Consider the following 6,000-nt stretch of genomic DNA (forward strand, 5'->3'; position numbering starts at 1 on the left):
AACACCCAAACCCCTCCCCGGCCACGTTTCCTCGACCCACGGGAGCCACAAACGAGGGGTTTGAAGTGGATCCTGATACTCTGCCTGATTGTAGGGCTTGGTGGAGGACAGCCGGGTGTTGACTGTGCTACTTAATGCCTGGAAGAGCAATGAGATCAATAAGAGAAATATAAATTTATTATATAAATTTATTATATAAGAAAACTAAATAACTTTTTTTTTTTCTTGTGTGTGTGTTTGTTTTGTTTTTTTTCGGATGGGTTTTTGTTTCGTGGGGGGGGTTTGTTGTTTTCTTTTGGTTCGATTGGTTGGTTAGTTTTTTTGTTTTGGTTTGGGTTTTTTTTTGGTTTGTTTTGGTTTGGTTTGGGGGTTTTTTTTGTTTGTTTTGGCTTTTTTTGGTTTTTTTTTAGGTTTTTTTGTTTGTTTGTTTTTGGGTTTTGTTTTTTGTTTTTTCGCTAATGAGTTTTTTCATCCAGGCGAGCAGAGGACTCACGTTACATCCCAGGGCAGGACCCACCTGCGGGATGCTCCCAGCAGGACCCAATGTTCCTGGGCACAGCGCTCTTCCCCCGGCTGGGCACAGCGCTCTTCCCCGTGGTGTCCTGGTGGGAGCACCAGCGTGGCTCTGGCTCGGCCGGCAGGCGGGAAGCAGCCGGCTGGGATGGAGGTGCCCCCTTGTCCTGAATAATTACGATTTGCATTGTGCAGGAGCAGGTGGCAACGGCCTCATTTGCAATTTCCGTGCCTGCCACATGTCCTTTCAGTGGCAAGGGTTAATATAGATGGGGCTTGGCCGGCAGGGCAAAAAGAGACAGTCTTGAAAGAACCTCTACACCTTCAAAATATTCTTGGGTAGATGAAACACCCCCATTCACATCCCTCCTTGGCCAAGGCAAGTGAAGCAGCCTGGGCTCAGCGGGTCAATAATGCAATTTGCACCCTCATGCACAGCCATCCATCAAGTGACATGATTACATCTCCACTGGTTCCAGGGTATAATGTAAATTATGTCACAGTGATGGAAGTGTTGGAGGATTCATTTCTTCTGCCTTTGGAAATAAATACCTTGCTCCTCCCCGCATTTATGGGGAGTCAGGGGTGGCATTATCCCATGCCAATAGTGTTTTTGGTTAATGTTATTGTTTGATTAAGGAATATTTGTGGCTTATTTTGCCTTTAGAGGGGAAACCCTGATGATTTTTCAGCTGGTTGTGTGGAGGCAGTGTTGGGGTGTGTGTCACCAGGGGTGGGCATCCTGCTCTGTCCAGCTGTCCCTGCATGAAACTGCCACAAGATTTCCCTGAATAATCATAGAATTGTAAAATAGTTTGGTTGGAAGGCACCTTTAAAGGCCAGTTAGTCCAAGCCCCCCCTGCCATGGGCAAGGACACCTTCCACTATCCCAAGTCACTCCAAGCCCCGTCCAACTTGGCCTGGAACACTTCCAGGGATGGGGCAGCCACAACTTCTTTGGGCAACCTCTGATCTTCCTCAACGTGTAATCTTCTCCCAGTCTTTCCCTGGGAAGGTTTCAATACTACGGGCTGATGCTAAATTTGTGTTGCCCCTTTTTGGCCCACGTGTGATGTCGCTGGGTGTTGCAGGGAGGTGGTGACATCCCGAGGGGAACAGCCCTGTCCCCACTGGTTATTAGAGGGTGGAGAGGGCAGCAGGCACTGGATGCAACTGCATTTGTTTCGGGGGTGGAGGCTGTTCCTGTCATCCTGGAGGAGCTGGGCAGTGAGCAGCATCTCGGGGAGAGGCAGCTGCACATCAGAGCTGGCTCCCAGCGTGACACTGAGCCGCTTGGAAACCTTCCCGGAGCTCGGAGGAAGGCATGGACTGAATTTCAACCTCAGGGCTGGGGGAAGGGGCTCCAAACCGTGTGGCAAAAGATGTGGGGATGGGGTGCTGGTGGGCTACTTTTGGCTGAACAGGTTGGGGTCTCCATGCCCCTTGCCTGGAAAAAGGGATGGTCCTGGGATGACCCTGCTGGTACCCAGAGAGGGGTCCTGCGTGCAGCCAATGCTCCCACTCTCCTGGAGATGCATCCTCATGTCTCTGTCTTTTCCATCCCTCCTCATGGGGAGGAGAGCACCCAGATGAGCCAACTCCTCCTCTTCCTCTGCATGGGCTCTGCAAAGCAGAGTTTGCTCTGTCATCTGGGTTTCAGGAGCATTGGGGTCCTGGGGGCAGCAGCGTGGATCCAACACTGGGCTCAGCAGCCACAGGACAGAGTTTCTGGCACAGGTTCAGCTGGTACCTGAGCCTGTAGCCCTTGACTGGTGTCTCTGAGAGCCTCACCTCACCCAGCAGCATCTTGCTTCTCCCTCAACTCCATCGCTGGGACGTTTCCCCTTCCCTCTTCCCAGCTGATAAGCTCTGGAATCTCATTTCTTAATAACCCTCGTTAAGCCACACAAAGGTCACGTTTGCTGGACACAGCTCAGGGAGCTGCTCCCCTTTCCTCTCCTTGGGTAGGAACCATCCTTGCAACCTTGCAGGGATTTAAAAGGGCCAGAGGTATTCACAGCCACAACCCTCAGGAGGGCTGAGCTGAACGGGTCCAGGCACCATGAGGCAATTAGGAAGAAACAGTGGGAATGAGCTGGAGCAACCATGGCAGATGGATAAGGCTGGGGGTTAGCATGGCTTAATTTTCAAGCCAGAACTTGCAAATGAGAGGGCAAAGGAACAGGGACTGTGTGTTTCCTGGTAGCATAAGGGTGTGAGGATTCAGTGCATCTTGCTTGTGCAAACCTGCACATGGGATATTGTGGTGGCTGGGGAGTGGAGCAAGAGCAGCTCCTGGCTCTGGGGTGGGGGCAGATGGGGAATTTGGGCACAGCAGAGTGTGGGGCAGTGATTTATGGCACTGTCAGGAATGCTGCTGCCACAGTTTTCCTTTGGGACTGAGTTCTTTTGCACCGACAGAGGTTGATTCTGTACCCACACGGACCTTTTGTCTCACCCAGCACTTCCATCCTGGGTGAACTTCAACCTTTCTGTGGGTCCAGTCCTAAATACCCAAGGAGGTAACAGCAATGGGTTTGATGCCAACCATGCAGGAGTGCTCCCCAAAGCAGCATTTTGGGGTGAGAAGGGTCAGAGGTGGTCTCCTACCCTCCCCAGAGCGATGTGTGAGGCTGGAGGGAGGATGCTCAAGACCAGTGGGAGAAGTCGGGGTTGCAAATCCTTCCAGGACTGGGGGGTGGAGATGGTTTGGAGGGCAGAGGGGCCAAACCCTTGGCTCTGGGTCTGCCTCCGTGTGGAAAGTGTCTCCTCTGCTGCCTTGGGCTCTCCAGCATGGATGGGCTCTCCAGCAGGGATGTGCTCGCGTGCCACGGCAGCGGGAGCACGGGAGGCCTCCGGCAGCCCGGCCTCCGGCCAGGCGGCTGCGATGCAATTAAAGGCTTTTGCCAGTGAGAGGCTTAATTAACTCTGGCTTTCTAGGGTTACACCCACACGTGTGTGTTGTGCAGCCAGATCCTTCTGGTGGATTAGCTGGTTTAGCCCCGGCTGCAAGAAACTCCTTGTGGGACCTGCTTGGGTCGTGGCACCGTTCGGCTTGGCTGGTGGACCTGGGCTGGTTGGGGAGACACAAACCCTGTGAGTGAAGCTGTTCCATGGGGAGAAGGTGAATGCAATGGGAGTGGAGTATTTTAGAGCCTTGAAAACCATAAGCCACCAGTGATGATGATCCCACCACCCTCTGGACAACCTGGACCAGTGCCGTAGTGAAGGAAAGTCTGTGTCTGGCCCTCCTTCACCCTTAGTCCTTCTATTCTTTAGATACTCAACCCTTGTACTTCTCAGGGTGTTTGAAGGTGTCTAGTGGAAGGGAGTGGATTTTGGGTGGGCTGTGGCAGCATAACAGGATAAAACTGGTGGGAAGTCTCAGGGTGATTAATCACATTTCCTTAGCTTTCTCCTCCAAGGCACTAACAAGACTTTTCCTTGCCCATCCTGCTCTCTGTGCTGGTTGGGAGACCACCTGTAGGAAGACTTCAGCCTCCTCAATCTGAGCCAATTTTGAGTTCTTAGGGCCACAAAGCTGCTCCTGGAAACACAGAGCTCTTGCTTTCATGGCACCCAATAGTTTTAACAGGCTCAGTTGAAAACAAACCCCCTTTTTCTCCTTCAGCTGTTGGTTTGTGGCAGTGTGGGATTGTTTTTTTTTTTAGGGTTGAAACAAATATCCTTGGGAAGAGCTGTAACCCAGTGACCTGGAGGGGATGCAGCTAACATCCATGAAGCACCCTGCTGCTGGTGACTGAGGGAAGGAGTTAACCAGGGTCAGCAGCCTGTTATTTTTCCCCCTCCTGCAGCTGATAAGGAAAAGGAAGTGGATATTTGTGTCCCCGCGACAGCCCTGTTAAATAGGAAAATAACAAATGGAAAAATAACACACTTCCAAAGGTACCCCTCTTTCCTGAACCTACAAAATAACCACTTGGGCTGCCTCTCCTGCCATGTAAGAGCAAGGGTTGCTCGTCTGATTTGTAGGGATATGCCTTTTTCCTGGTGAACAGGCTCACCATGTGCTCTGGGAACACCCCGGCACCACTCAGAGACTGGTGCTATCCACTCTAAAAATTGGTAGTGGGATGGATTTAATGGGGACTAACTGATCTGTGCTGGTTGTTGCCTTTTGTGCTGTGCCCATGGTTTCCTTTGCTCTGCCTCTTCTCATTCTTCAAACCTTTGCCTTGATCTAAATGCACTTAAATCTGCTTTTTTTTTGTTGGCTTTTTTTGGTGCCAGATGTAAACATTAATGAGACTCATGGGTTTCCCAGCCCGATGTTGCTTGCTCTTCCCTCCATCCCCTGAGCCCTGGGCAGCTCCTCCAGCTACTTCTTCTTTCATCAGTGAGGCCAAACTCTGCCATCATGTGTAAGACTGGAGATGCCCATGAGGGATGGTGTGAACTTGGGTCACTCTGGATTTACCCCACAGTGGCTGAAAATTGATACTAAACTGTGGCCCTTGTAGCTGGAGAAGCTGGAGAAGCTCTTAAAATCTTAGAGTCGTAGAATGGTTTGGGTTGCATAAATGGTTCCTTTAAGCAAGGAAGCTTAAAGGCTATCTTGTTCTCTCCCCCCTGCCATGGGCAGGGACACCTTCCACTGTCCCAGGTTGCTCCAATCCCTGTCCAACCTGGTCTGGAACACTTCCAGGGATGGGGCAGCCACAGCTTCTCTGGGCAACCTGTACCAGGGACTCACCACCCTCATGGGGAAGAATTTTTTCCTGATATCTCATTTAAATCTACTCTCTTTCAGTTTGAAGCCTCTCCCCCTTCTCCTGTCCTATTTACATGCTCTTCTAAATAGTTTCTCTCCAAGACATTCTTGCAGGTGCCTCTGGACTTGTGGGGCCACCAATCACCAGAGGAGTAGCTCCCCTGGGTACCTGCATTTAAATCTCCATGTTTGGCTCATACCATTGATAGAGATGAATCCTGGATGGGCTCACTGACCCATTTTGTACCTTTATCTCAGGACAAGCTGAGCTGTGTCCTGCCAGCACCCTTTCCTTGCAGGTCAGGCATGGCCTTGGTGGCCAACACTGGTGCAGAAATCCACTTTGGATGAGGTCAGTCCCACCTGGGGGACTGCAGGGAGAGCTCTGGATTCATGGATAGGAGATTGCTGAGATTCACAGAGTCATAGAATTATTAAGGTTGGAAAAGACCTTTAAGATCATTGAATCCAACCATTAACCCAGCACTGCCAAGCCCACCACTAAACCATATCCCAAAGTGCCACATCCATACATCTTTTAAATCCCTCCAGGAATGGTGACTTCACCACTGCCCTTGGCAGCCTGTTCCAGTGCTGGACAACCCTTTAGGTAAAGAAATTTTTCCTAATATCCAACCTAAACCTGCCCTGGCTCAACTTGAGGCCCTTTCCCCTTGTCTTGTCCTACCTGGGAGGCAGGATGCTTGAGAGGGTACTTGGGTGAGGGTCATTGGCACTGGGTGCCCAAATTTCTC

This window comes from Manacus candei, unplaced genomic scaffold, assembly GCF_025592945.1.
Source record: "Manacus candei isolate 608988 ecotype Guabito, Panama unplaced genomic scaffold, ASM2559294v1 h1tg000097l, whole genome shotgun sequence".
NCBI lineage: Eukaryota > Metazoa > Chordata > Aves > Passeriformes > Pipridae > Manacus > Manacus candei.